The 14470-nt window shown below is 41.8% G+C and overlaps 1 protein-coding gene across 1 annotated transcript in view; it reads right to left on the bottom strand.

Annotated features, from left to right (window-relative positions):
• cacna1g (calcium channel, voltage-dependent, T type, alpha 1G subunit) overlaps positions 1 to 14470 on the bottom strand; it is a 182819-nt gene that overhangs the window by 129042 nt on the left and 39307 nt on the right.

Genomic DNA, 14470 nt, shown 5'->3' with positions numbered 1-14470 from the left:
TCAATGAAAGACCGTCAAAACATGGTCATTCATTACAGCAGATGAAACGGATGAAGAGCGTACTTGTAAACTGGCGATTGATAAACACAAGTGATTCATTTTATCAATTTGTCAGGATGAAATTGTTGCCAGTGACACAAAGTGGCAGATAGATTCTTTGTCTGGTGACATGTGTTGAGTCTGAGTGGACAATATACAACTTCGCACCTGCGTACACTGATTCTTACTGACATATGCCACTCTTGATTGTGATATATTAATGGTGTGTCAAACTACCATCAAAATACCACTGTCTCTTGTTTTAGTGGTATTTGTCGATGCTTAGTGCCAATGCTGGAATTTTGATTCATAATAATAAATGAAAGCAAGACCCAAACAAGTGGCAGTCCACGGTGACGTCACCCATCGGTTTGTGAACTGCCGTTTTGAAGACTGGCATTTTGACCGTTGCCATCTTGTTTTTTTCTTGGGGAGGAGCGATGGGTGAATCTGACTGAGGCGCCGAGGACTCTTCACCCACCCACCTATACTGGCAACCTGTCTGACTTGTCATTTAAATCACACGTGCTCCAGAACATAGCTCTCTTTGAGGACTAATATCTAATTAGTTATGGAATTAGTTTTAGATGAATCCCAAGAATACTGATCAGAAGGAGTGAAGAAAAAATGTCCTGACTTTATTTCATGAATTTGATGCTCTTGGAATGAAAGTCTCTTGGAGACAGATGTTGTTTCAGAGGCAACCCCTAGTGGCTCTCAGTGGTATCGCTCTTTAAGGCATTTCCCCATTGGCTTCCCTTTTCAGACACAGAGACCATGTCCATTTTCTTATATTGTGCCACATTAAAACATTTTACCAACAGCATGTGCCACTTTCACCTGTATGGTACTTCCTGACAAATACTGCTTCTTACATTAATTACACAAATGAATATATTGGAAGACATCCTACTCTTTGACCCACAGCTTACGCAAGTTTTGCTCAGATTTATCTTCGATCTCCTCACCATTTCAGACTCAGTATTTCCATAAATGAATCAATCAAACTAAATGCAGAAGACTCAAAGACGTCAACCTTCTTACTCCACATATTCTTCATCTTTGTCAAAACCAACTACATTACCCACACTGCAACTCCACCATTGATGACCTTGTACAACTTATTTTATTACATATAGAAGTACTCCTCAACATCCATAAACAGACTTTGTTGTTTAAAATCGATGCAGCTCCACTTTAATAGTGCGCTATGCTGGTCGTTAGCCATACAGCTATCACCGCTAACAGCCACAACAATACAGTGTTTTTTGCCCCACTGACAGTGTGGATATCTTCCAGTGTAATGTTATGGCATGAGGTAGAAGTTTTATTAGCAGCTGCTGAAGAAAAGTGGCATTATTTCAGTGGAACAACTGTGACATACTGTTTTCATGTGCCAATTAGCACTGATATATTCTGATTAACCGCGACAAGCAAAAGATTGTCATAAGTCAGTGGGAAGGGAGTGGAAAACCACTGACGACATATTAAGATAAGCAGACTGGCACACTACTACAATTCAAGTAGTATGTGACATTGGAAAAGCAGTGACAAGCAATTTATTAGTGGCACGCAGAAGTGGAATATCATGATAATCAGTGGCATCTGTCCACATTCATGCCGATGGGAGGTGGTATTTGTCGATGGAACACGACTGACTCACTGTTTGTAAGTGCTATAGACTTAAAGATTGACAGAGACACACCAATAATCAACAGTGACAACCTGCTCAGAACTGGCATATGCCACCAGAACAAGACTGTGTCATCATCTTTTAGATCTCATGAGCGAGGCACTGAAAGGCATAGATGCTTCGACAGTAACCGGAGTGCGCTGTGTCGGTGTGCTTTGCAACATCCTTCCTTGCATGAATAAAGGTTAAAAATATATTTGGAGACGACACACGAGTCCTGAGTCAAACGGAAGTGCAGAGATTTGTTAGCAGTCTGCGCGGGTGTCAGCAGGACTCCTACAGTTTTGCTCTGAATTAAAGCCACACCAAAAGGACATCTTTGATTCTGTCTGCTCTGGACAGTGTTCCTTCAACTTTCTAACAACACACACACACACACACACACACACACACACACACACACACACACACACACACACACACACACACACTTCCTACCGCCTACACACTCCCTCTGCTAACTCTGGCTGTGTCGCTCGAATGTTGCAGTTCAGATTTTGCTCTTATTTTCACATCTATCTATCTACTTCACCAAACCTTTTTGCTACTATGCAATCTCTTTGTCTCAGTTCTTCCGTTTCCCTTTTTCCTCCCTCTGTCTCTGCCTGTTTCTCCATCTTTCTTTCCCTCATTGTGTTTGTACAAGCCCGGTGAGACAGTCAATCAATAATGAGGATCATTTTTCTGATCAGGGGTTTTCTGGGTAATTGGAGAGGCTGGATCGGTCCCCGTCAGAGCGTGGGACAGACGTGACGGAGGGAAGGACACAGTCAATGACGAGAGCAACACCAGAGGCAGAGATGTGGGGGATGAGAGTTTTCAGAGGTTTGTCTAGTTCATTTGAAGGAACCCCAAACAAGCATGGAGGTCATTATTTTCTATACTGATGCCTTGCCATGAATGGGTCCAGTGGGAACAGGTCTAGGGGTGAAGGGGACCCAAGGCGAGAGACTGTGTTTGATGTGATGCTCTATTGGAAACTCAAGAGCTCAGTCCGAAGTTGGAATGTTCTAATCATGTTTTGCTTCAACTTAATTAATACAGAGCATGTGCTCTGAATGAATAATAATAATAATCATAAATGTTTGACAGCAACATGTCTCTTTAACTTGTACCACAGGTTTATGTTTATGCTTTTTTTATATTGTTTATAGAACATTGACTGCATATAAAAGTGGACGTAGCCTGATGGTCTGAGGCCCATGCGGAAGTGCCATAAACTGCAATACCACTGATGGCCACTAGAGGTTGTCTAAAAAAATAAAAATAAAAAAAAATTAGAAAATAGGCCTCAAAAAGATGTGTTTTTAGGTCTGTTTGATTGACAGGCCTGTGGTGAAGTCATGTTTCCGCTATCTGTGGGCTGGATGTAATGTCGTCAGGTTTTCAAGGAGATAGAGTCGCATCCACCACTCGCTCCCCCCCAGCATGTCCATATATGGTCATTTCTGGCTCCAAACCGCTCATAAGGCCACATAAGGCCAAAGTCTATAAAGGCCACAACTCTAAAGGCCTTTAAGTTGAAGTTGAAGTCTAGATCTTGAGATGAGGATTTCTGGGAGACATATAGGTAATAAAAAGCCCAAAATACTCTCAGCTTGTCCTCTCAGTGCTTTAAAATGATCTTGAAAACAACTCAAACAGCAAAAAGATGACATGTACGCAGGCCGGAAGCAGTGAAATGTCATCATGTGGTTAAAATCCTAACAGCTGAGTGGTGGATGAGTTGCAGGAAAGAGTCGAAATAAAAAAAATGACAAAAAAGACACCTTCAAAACTACTCAAACCACTCCAAATATGCTCACTTTAGTGTCTGTATGTGTTTTTCCAACAAGGACTGGGTACATGTGAAAGCAGAAGACACTGTTTGGATGTATAGCACAGTCAAGTGGTTGACTTGTGGTGGTGTTCGTTGAAATCCTCTGTGGTTGAAGAACAGGACTTGTTTATAATTCAATCGAATTCCTTACACATTGCAACACCTCTCATGTCTACTGGGCCATCTGGGACTGACACACCAAACTGCATTCTGAACTTTTCTTATTTTTAGCAGGAATTTCTTCTTTTTTTTATGTGGGCACACAGTGAGACAGATTTTTTTTTGTGTGTTGGCAGATAGGAGGACAAACAAGGAAGAGTTTGCAGATTCGTTCAGATCTGGAGAACAAAATGAGATGAGGATGGTGAGGAGAGGAGGATGAAGGAAGGAGAGGAGCAAAAAGGTACTCCTTATCTCACAGGAGAGTGAGCGACGGCAAGATTTTAGGTTGTGTTTTTTCATCGCGGTCGTTCTCTCTGAGGAAAAAGATGTGAAACCCAGCTGGATAGAAGCGTGACAGCAGTGAAAAAACAGAAACTCATCACATATAATGCTGCTGTAGCGAAAAAATACAGAAACTAACTGTCTGTCTGTCTGTCTGTCTGTCTGTCTGTCTGTCTATCTATCTATCTATCTATCTATCTATCTATCTATCTATCTATCTATCTATCTATCTATCTATCTATCTATCTATCAAGCCAAGGCGATTGAAAAACAATTCCCAGGTTCTTTCAATTTGTGTAATCACTGCCACATTCTGCAGACGATGCAAACAGCGTATACGATCACAGCAGAAGATGAGAGCCATCAAGGAAAGGTCTCTCTGAAGCTCCCATCATTACCGTCTTATTAAATGCTGCGCTGCGTTTACAACTGAAACATCCCGTCATGATTCAAGAGGAGGAACTGGTGCAGTGAGGGATGTAAATATTAAAGCACGAGTCATCGCCTGTGGCGATTTGTTGGACTTTAGTAGGACGCTCGTTTAAAGGAAGTTGTCTGACCAACACACAAAAAACAGTGACGTCACTTATTGGTTTGTGAACGGCTGTAATGAAGCCTCAAGTTCAGATATTGGCTGCTGCCATCTTGCTTGTCCGAGCAGTTTGGAGCCAGAAGTGACCATAATTGGACGAGCTGAGGGGAGCGAGCGGTGGATCGAACTTTATTTGCTTGGAAACACGACAATACTACGTCCCGCCCACCGATAGCCGTAAAATGACTGCACCGCAGGCCTGTCAATCAAACAGACGCCCCGCAAAAACATGCTTTTTGAGGCTTATTTTCTAATTGATGAGGGAATAATTTTTTGATGGACCATCAGAAAACTAGTAAAAAGGAGAGACTTTAGCTAACAACACTGAAAAAAACTCGTGGAGAAACTTTATTGACTGAGTTTTACGAGAGTCGATGGAGCCGGAGGCTTTTTGGAGCCGACCTCTAGTGGTTGGTTGTATTACAGTTGAAGGCACTTCCGCACTGGCCTCATCTTTCAGACCCAAAAGCTACGTCCACTTTTATAAAGAGTTTATGGTTCTGATACATTCAGCTGCTGTCACAGAGGTGTGGAGGCTCCACCTGACTACAACAGCAAATTCCCCCTCTTCCCCTCCCTCACACGCACACACCAAAGCGTGCATTAAGCGGCGGCTCCTTCCCGTGATGGACCCTCAGAGTGAAATGTGCCGAGCTGTGAGGAGGCTGCTTAGCGCAGCCGGATTCACTGACAGCAGCTGGGATTAGCGTCCGCACACTGACTGGCTTCATACGCTGCGAGTCAGTGCGGAGAGACATCTGCACGACGAGAATTTAATACTGAACCTGACACACCTCCGACAGCTGCACCCATGTGAGCAGCAACAATTAGAGTAGAAAGGAGCAGAGTGTGACAGCGTCCTTCAGAGTGAGGTGGCCCTGTACACTCAATACTTAAGGTGTGTAGGGCCCCGCGAGTTAAACAAGGGCCACACCTCCACCTCCTGACAAAGCAGCAATGTGCACAACTTCAATCACTTCAGTCACCACAACTTCGTTTTGGTGACTGTTTTCTACTAATTCTTCGACTGACAAATGGAGCAAACAGTTTTAAAGGAGCAGAGATTGAAGTGGGAGCACTGCACTTACAAAGATAGTTTAATTCTCTTGCCATTTATAACTTATCATAATTAAATAAATACAACTACAACCAGTTCAGTTTTTGATGCCAGCAAAATATATTTTAAGGAAAAGAGATTTATGTAGAATATAATATTCCTTCTGTTGCTTTGTATATTTTTGCCTTGCATCTGGACAGACGCCATTTGTTTGGCAGTATGTGCCTCAAAATCTAAGGGTTGTTTTTCATTGGTTCTCTTGTTTGAATTTGCTCCACCTCTCGTCTGCCAATCAGATTATTCAATTTATTCAGAAAAGTAATCAAATGAAATAAGTTGCATTACTTGAATGAAATAATTCAAATAGATTTGTTCAGAGTGTAACGAGTAACTTTTCTTTTCAGAAGTATCTAACACTGAATACGCCACATAGCTGGGACAGTAGGGCTATATTATAAACAGGTTAGCTCTTCAAGCTAATACTGTATTAAGAATGAGAGTGATGTCAGTTGGGGAGCATTTAAGCCAAAGGTTTGACGACATGAAATATTTGTTGTGACAAACTGTTTGCGAGTTTTTCAAGATTGAGTGTTATTTTTGAGAGAAACATGAATCAAGGCATTAACCAATACATCATCTGGACAAGAGCCACGTGTGAGGACGACGAAACATGAATGTCTTAAACAGATAAGAGAATCAATCCCCTGACCCTGTCCCAACCTGAATAGCGTGCTCATTCCAAGTGATCGACATTTCATATTCAATAACAATCATCTCCTCCTCCGCCTGCGTGCCCTCTCCAACCTCGCCGTGGGCGGCCGCTCCAATCCAACATGGCTGGCAGGCGGGTTGCCTGTGTGTGATCGGGAGCCATCTGTTAGCAGGCAGATTAGGTCTGCTTCCTCTGCTCTCCTGTCCAGGTCCTGCTCTGAACCGGCCAGCTTTGTAATCTGTGTACTGTGAACTAATGGGCTTTCTGAGTCCGGGGGCCGGCGTACACCTGCGTCGCTCCTTATTTGCTCCGAGTGGACGGTAACTAGCTGCATGTCAGTGACTCCAGACAGAGACGACAAGACGTTCCCGAAATGGAAAATAAGCCTCGGCGGAGGCGGGCCATGTGACCCGAAGACAAGAGTTCACGCAGAAAAATGAAACCTGACGGAGAGAAGAGGCTGAAAACTGAACTTTCTACTCTCCAGTGTTAGTTTAACTGGTTTTGTGTTGAGCATTGTGTCGAAAATTACAGGAGTGATTCACTGTTTAAACGTCCAGAACCAGACCTGAGCTCTTGGTACAGAGGTGTGATCACAGTTAAACCAATCCTACGTTAAAGACACACATTGCCAGATTTGACTTTCAACTATGTCAACGGTCTGCAATTATATAGTGCTCTTTACCCTAACAGTCTACAAAGCGCTTCACAACACACACTCACACATTGGTGGCACCAGAGCTGCCATGCGAGGTGCTCGGCTGCCATCAGGCAGGGGTTCAGTGTCTTTCCTCTTTGGCATGCCGACAGGAGGAACCGGGGAGTGAACCGCCAACTTTATAATTAGTGGGCAACCATGTGAGCCACAGCTGCCACCAGTTCTAGCACTCATATTTAGGTGTGATGTACAGAACTCTTTTTTTTTTTTTTCTTCTTCTTTTTGGGGGGGACAGTAAAATGATTTACAATGACAGTAAAACTTTGCCATTTAAGCCTTATTGGTCTGGTTTAATATCTAAAAAAAAAGACCAGTCTCTTTTACTACTCATCATGAATAAATGACTGTTGGATTTGTTAATTTTACTGCGTATAGCGACGTTGTGTTCACATTTTAATCCTTACATCTTCTGCTTTTATTACTTTACTTAAAGTATGTCCTCTTCTTTCTGTGTTTTTATTTTGTTTTAACAATCACAAAAAATTGTAATTGTTTTCCGTTGAACAAGCAGCTTGAGGAAGTTTCAATTTAAGGGACCATACAGATACACAGATACACAGATAAACACGGTCACACATGGCTACGCGGTGCATTAGATAATATAGGGCGTCTAACTGAAGCTAATTTGCAGCTCCAGTCCCTAAAAATCTCTCTTTCGCTGTAATGCTTTTGTGGCCAATTATCAAATTATGGTTAAAACTGTTGTGTTTGTGACAAGGTGGAGGACCCAAATAAAACAACAACAACAACAACAACAACAACAACAACAACAACAAAACACTGGAGGATCTGGTAGAAGTAACGAGAATAATCCTAACAGCTGAGTAAACACATAACAGTCTAGCAATGGGTGGGGTGTGGCAGTGTGGAAAAACAGTGTGTGACTTGAGAGAGCACTATATATATATATATATATATATATATATTATCTAATATATATATGAGTGTACTAAGGGAAGCAAACCATTTGGAACACAGCTCAACAGGGATGAGGCTTCCTCACTAAAACATTGTTCATATAGAAGAGAAGTTGTGACAATCAGGCCATCTCTATTGTTATTAATAGATTTACCATTGTTGCCTGATAAGGAAATCTTCACTATTTGTACACAGCCCGTCCTGCATTTGAACACAATGACTAATTGTTTGAGAACAGCTCTTAACAAATCGGGGAAACACAAAGTTTGCTACCCCACTGCATGCTGGGAGGCATTCCAACACATGTTGTGTACATGTGCCTTGCTATGTTGAGGAAACCATGGCTTTTGAAGGGATTTCTTTGAGTGTATATGGTATTCTGGGAGTGTTCCTGGATATAAATGAGCATAGATGCAAGAATAGATATACAAAGTATAGAGTACAGTATCTATTCAATTTAGCATTGTTAATTGTGCATGTTTAAGTACTACTTTTCTTCCTGATATGGAGACATTTAGAACTTTTTCTGTGCATGCAATGATAAACGAGGCACCTGGACTTTGTTTCCCACAGCGTACTCCAGCTAATCATTCCCTCGACTGAATTATCACTTAAAACAGAATATTTTTACACCTTTCCATCTAGGTCTTCAAACACTGCACTTACCCCAGCTTACATTCAAATCTCTTTGACAAATCACTCCTGTGAGGGGATGGTTGCCTACCTGTCTTCTGCTTATCTGGAAATATGCTGACTGATCAAAGACTTGAATTTAGAGCCCGAGGAATCTGTGGCATCTGCAAACCTTGAAAATGTATTTAAACGGAAAATTCTGGTGCAACAGAATCTGTTCCTTCTTTATGCAACAAAATGTCACTCTGCCGGCTGTGTTCTTGTCATATTCAGTTTCCACAAACAAGAGCTTTTGTTTTTTTATCGGAGGACGGACTGACAGCGAGGAGCGAGGATTACTCCGTGACATTCCTCTTCTTTCATCTTCTGGCAAACAACTTCCTCTTCTGAACTGCGTCTAACCTTATCAGTGTGTTATTTCCTAAGCCCCCCCCCCACCAAACAAGGCGCCCCCTAGATCCAACCCGTCCCCTGACTCCTCCGGGCTCTTCCTTCTTGTCTTTACATCGCAATAAAACAGCAGAAGTCAAGGGGTGAGTTCGGCCTCGCTATAAAACCCTGCGCCTGCTCTTAACAGCTTCGGGGAAGAATAAAAGCGAGGACATTCTTGTGAGCTCTTTAATTACAGCTCTGCGGCTCGGCAAACAAAGCACCGTAGGAGGACGAGGGCATGGGCGATGCAGGGAGCCGCGAGGTTGATGATGTTGTTGTGTTGCTGTTGCCTTTAGGGCTTATCTGGGCACAAGACACAAGCGTGTATGAACCAGCCCGAACAGCAGGCCTGACAAAGTATGGAAAACGGCATGAAACACTCCATCTTATTGATGCATGGTCAGAAATAACAGAGCACATGCAGGCATTGCAGGTCTGTGAGCACGTGAGAGAGAGATTGAGAAAAATGTGAATGCTGTTTGTGTGTGTGTGACAGTTTGATAAGGCTCTGGGGAAAGGGCACATGAGGCATTATAGGCTCAGACAAAGGAGAGTATGATTGTGTGTGTGTCTTGTGGTAATGACCTATTGGCTGCTGCCTCCAGCTTATCAATCAACACTATCTCGCTCAAACTGGCTCAACCACAGCAACAAAAGTTTCATAAAGACTCCCCATCAGGATGTTGATTTTTTTTTTTTTTTTTTTTTTTTTTTTATCATGTTATGTCTGTAGTTCTTTTGCAGGCCTGAGTCATCACACCACCTTTGCCCTGCAGTTTATTCAGCCTCTTCAGTTAGTTATCCATGAATTATTACCTCAATTAAAGACATAGTCCAATGAATGAAGCTTTGGCCACAGTTCGATGGTTCCGATGCCACAGTATCTAACCGATGATCTTTCCTAACATGTTCCTTGAGCCAATCCAACCTGTTCTCCTTCCCCACGGCGTCAAATACTGTCATTTTATCAAAGCTGTTGGTATCAGAGAGACACAAAAGGTGCCCTTTGGCTGCCCTGGTCGAACCATGACCTTGTGACGGAGTAGAAAGAGTAACAAAGTCCTTGTCCAGAAGAGGTTGGGGGTGGTTCGATGGAACAAACACAGGACTGGTGGTCAAGTCCGTTAGAAAGAATGAGTCAAAGTGGATTTATCGTAACCAAGGTTAATGTCTCTTGTATCGCTATGCTGTTCTTTTCTCTCTCTGCTCTCCCCCCACAGCAACCGCCCGAGGCAGATGGCCACCCACCTTTGAGCCTAATTCTTCCTGTTAAAAGGGAGTTCTTCCTTCCAGCTATCACTCATGTGGTAAGTGAATTGTTGGGTTTCTCTCTTTAGGATCTGTTGTACAAACTTTACCGTGGTAAGTGTCTTGAGATGGCTTATGTTTGTTACTTTGCACTATAAACATTGAATTGAATTGAATCTTTAGTAATGTAAGTAAGCTGCTTTTATAACGCCCTTAAAGTATGCAATGTTACTTACTTACTACTCACTTACTTGAACCCAAACCACGATCTTTACTAAAACCTAAACACGCAAATCTTTTTTTATGCCTAAACCTAAGGCACCATGTTCGTATGTATGAAATGCTAGCAGGCTGTGACAAAACTGTAGTATTTGACTCCCAAGAATGAAAACAGGTTGGCCATTCAGTCACTTGATGCTGTTCTTTAAATACCATCGCAAGTTCAAAGAGATTGAACTGAAAGTTTCCATCAACCACCTACTGGCTTCACTTCACCTATCCCACCATCTAGGTTCCAATGTCCTACCTTCATGTGGGCCTTCAGTTAATGATGATGTTTTACATCAATGAGGTCTAATCGCCAAAGTCTTTCTCTGTTGGTAATCTGCATAAATATGATCAAACACTTGCTATTTTTATCTCCTTGTTGAATTCAAGCTTGGGACTCACATCCAGCAGAAAATTGTCTGACAGTTGTTCGGTAAATTTTGAATCATTGGATTCAGGTTTGTGTTGTTGGTCTAATCAATTTTTTCAGAAGTATGGCGGAGTCCAGTGGTGAGACGGGTGTTGCCAAGTGACATGAAATAAAGCTAACATAGAACTTTGGGTCTGACAGGTGTGTGTCCTAAAGACACCGAGTATATGCTGGGTTTGGTCCATAGACTGTATATAGAAACGGACGTAGTTTCCAGGTCTGAAAAGTGAAACCAATGCAGAAGTGCCTTAAACTGCAATACCACTGACAGCCACAGGCGGCTAGCTCCAACAAACCTCTAGCTCTATCGCCTCCCATTCAAAAACATCAATACATTTTTTTCCAAAAGTCATTATAGTTTCAAAAGCATTAACCAGATGCTATTGCTCCTCAGCTTTTTCAAATATGGTCATTTCTGGCTCCTAAAAAAAACTAAGATTGCAACAGCCACTTGGTTTGGTCTTGCCCTCATTTATTATTTTCCTTAAAAAATCAACCATCCTAAGTCTCTCATAATGCAACCAGACTCCTGCCAGATAGGGTAAATACTCATTTGTGTCAGTGTCCTCGCCCTTTGCATTTCCATGGAGGTTTTTTTAGGTGTTGCTAACACAAGTTTTTCTTTCTCTGTCTCCACTGGTCAAAGCTCTTCCGCAGCTACAACTCCTTTCACTGGCTGAGTATTACCCCCCATGTCTCCTAAACTCACCTTTATTTGTAAAACCGGAGGAGCTCCTCTTTAATTCCAACCGCTGCTGTTGGCAGGAGCTGTTGATTGCCAGGGTGGGAAAGTGAAACTTAGCCAGCCAGCAAATAATGAATTGCAATTTCAGTTGGCAGGTAAAGCCACCAGGCAAAAAGCAGGAACTTTGGCAGGTGAGCAACCATCATCCTGGACTCCTTTTCTATTACCAAAAAAAACCTGTCTGCTAGAAAGTGAAATAAATGTGGAACCTCAGCCTGAGGATTGAAAAGGATTCACTCCTTCTCTATAACAATGACCCCCATAAACACAAGGCAGAACAATTACATTTCAATATCCTGAAGTTCGTATTCTAGGTTTCATTGCCTTGAGGACTGAAACTGCATTAAAGCAACTCTTCACTTCTATTTGAATGTTGTAGCAGCTGAATTAAGGTTACAACTGTAGCATTTGCTGACGATATACTTTAGATGTTAAGTATGGAGTTATTTAAAGCTTAATTTTCAAAGAAAAAGGTGCTTCTACTGAAAAAAAAAGAAGATATTCTGGGTATCTCTCTCGAATCTAGAGTTAGACCTTTTCTTTCCTCTTCAGCTCTCCATGTCTATGACATATTCAAACTATGCCGTGAGCAGTGTGTCCAACAGATGATTATTTCCCTCCAGAGACGGGGATCCCCCCTCTGTCACCCAGGAAAACATACTGTATTCTGGACACACAGGCGGCCAGCTGCTCCCTTTTGAATATTAAGACCCACAGAGAGACATGTCACAGGTTGTCATGTCTACCCTGATGGTAGCCAATGACAGGCCTGGTACAAGGGTCCCTGCGGGACGTGAGCGTAATAGCCAATCAGGTGGCAGACGGTGGGTGGCGATACAGTCTGGGAATATTTTTCTTTTTTTTTGGCACTCGGTGGATGAGGCCTGTAAAATGTATCTGTCACATCTACTGGCAGGACTGCCATGTTAGCGCATCAATCACTGCCAGAGCCCAGGAAACGTGGACACCGGCCCGGGAACAATGTGTTCGTTAATGCAAGTGTGAGGGTGTGTGTATATGTGCGTGTGTTTTAAGATGAGCTCTTGCTTTTTGATTCCATACAGATTTAAGGTAAGATACAGAGAGAGAGTGAGAAAAGACAGTGAGGAGGAGTGACGTGAGTACAAACAGTTTATAAATCTGCTGATCCAAGTTCAGACGGCAGCAGTGGACCGATTGGAAATTCAAATAAGAGACCTCGAGCTGCGGAGTTTATACCACCTTAAGTCTGACAGACTTAGTAAAAACTGCTGAGCTGACTTGATACAGTATAAGCCATTCAATCTTCAGCATCCATCAGCTGACGTATGAAGCACTGTCTCGTCTGCATCTTTTACCACACATCAGCTTTGGCTCTTCTTCCATCTGGACTGTGTCTATTTCTGATTGAGTGAAGTACATTTACAATCCATATTGAAATACAGCTATTTCCTGTATATTCAATGATGATACATTCCTCCCGCTCTCCAAAAGCAGAAATGATTACACCCATTGTTCCCTCTTATGATGCTTCAAATGTACAGACCCTACAGTAAATCAAAGATCCCTTCCGAACAGTTTCTGTATCTGTACTGATGACATCCTGTTTGATTTGCGAACTTTTTGAAATATAAAAAGCATTTTCCTTCAGACAATAGCTTTATTACAGCGCTTGGATGCTAATTGTATTACAGTAATTATTGTTTATGTGCCAACTGACTCTCAGTCAACCTGTGAAGTGTTCAGCTGCTGCCTAATCACTCAGGATTGTTAGCATTTATGTTAATGCCTGTGCAAGTCTTAAACCCCAACTCACACCGGACTATAGAATAACCTGATTGATCGAAGGTTATCGAGGGAAGCCCAATAATTGCGTCAGGATACGTTTGTGAGATCTCTATATTGAATAGCTGCAAACTGCCTGAATTAACACCAAAATGCTGTCAAAATTATGAATAGCTGCAGGTTCCATAATTCTCAACACAAAAATGAATAAACATTGTCAGAAAAAGGTCAATGAATGCTGGCACAAAACAAAATCACTATATTCCACTGATGATGATATTTATTATATCATATTATCCCAATTAGAAATGCTGCAATTTTCTTGTAATGATTTTGGCGGGATTTCGTTCTTTGTTCCCATAATGTCCTTCTTAAAGGTCAGATAACATTTTAAGAATGTCACCCCAAAACATGTCTTTAATGTTTTTAAAGGAGAATGTTATTCTACCTTTGAGAAAGGCATTCTGGGAAGAAAAACAAAAATAAAAGAAAAGTTATGCTAAAAAACATACCAGAAATTGCATAATATTCCCAGGACATATTTAGAACAAAAAAAATTCTAGCTGGGATGAAACAGGCCTTGTTTTTAGCAAAGTATAAAGCAGCAAGGGAATCTTGAATCAAGCTACCAGTGTGGCATTAGAAATGGGAGGGTTGGTCAGTTGGTCTGATCAAAACTTTGGTTTAGAATATACAAGTAACATCTCAAACACTCAGCTGGATTGCCATCAAATTTTGGTGAAGGTATTCATGCTTCTAATGGGATGAATCCAGATAAACCTCAGTGATCCCTGAGCTCTCATTTCGTGGGACTAACTGGTCAAACCTTTACTCTAACAGTATTGAACACACTGGATATTATAGTCTAGTATGCTAAATGTTGTTATTATGATTACTATAATTATAATTATTATCCCATTACAAGTTACAGGCAATGCACATTATCAAGAGTTTTTCAG

Source organism: Embiotoca jacksoni, unplaced genomic scaffold, assembly GCF_022577435.1.
Source record: "Embiotoca jacksoni isolate LCO1_2020_lvr unplaced genomic scaffold, fEmbJac1.0.p SCAF_20, whole genome shotgun sequence".
NCBI lineage: Eukaryota > Metazoa > Chordata > Actinopteri > Embiotocidae > Embiotoca > Embiotoca jacksoni.
Note: the sequence above shows the minus strand (reverse complement) of the source record. Positions and strands in the feature narration are given on the sequence as shown.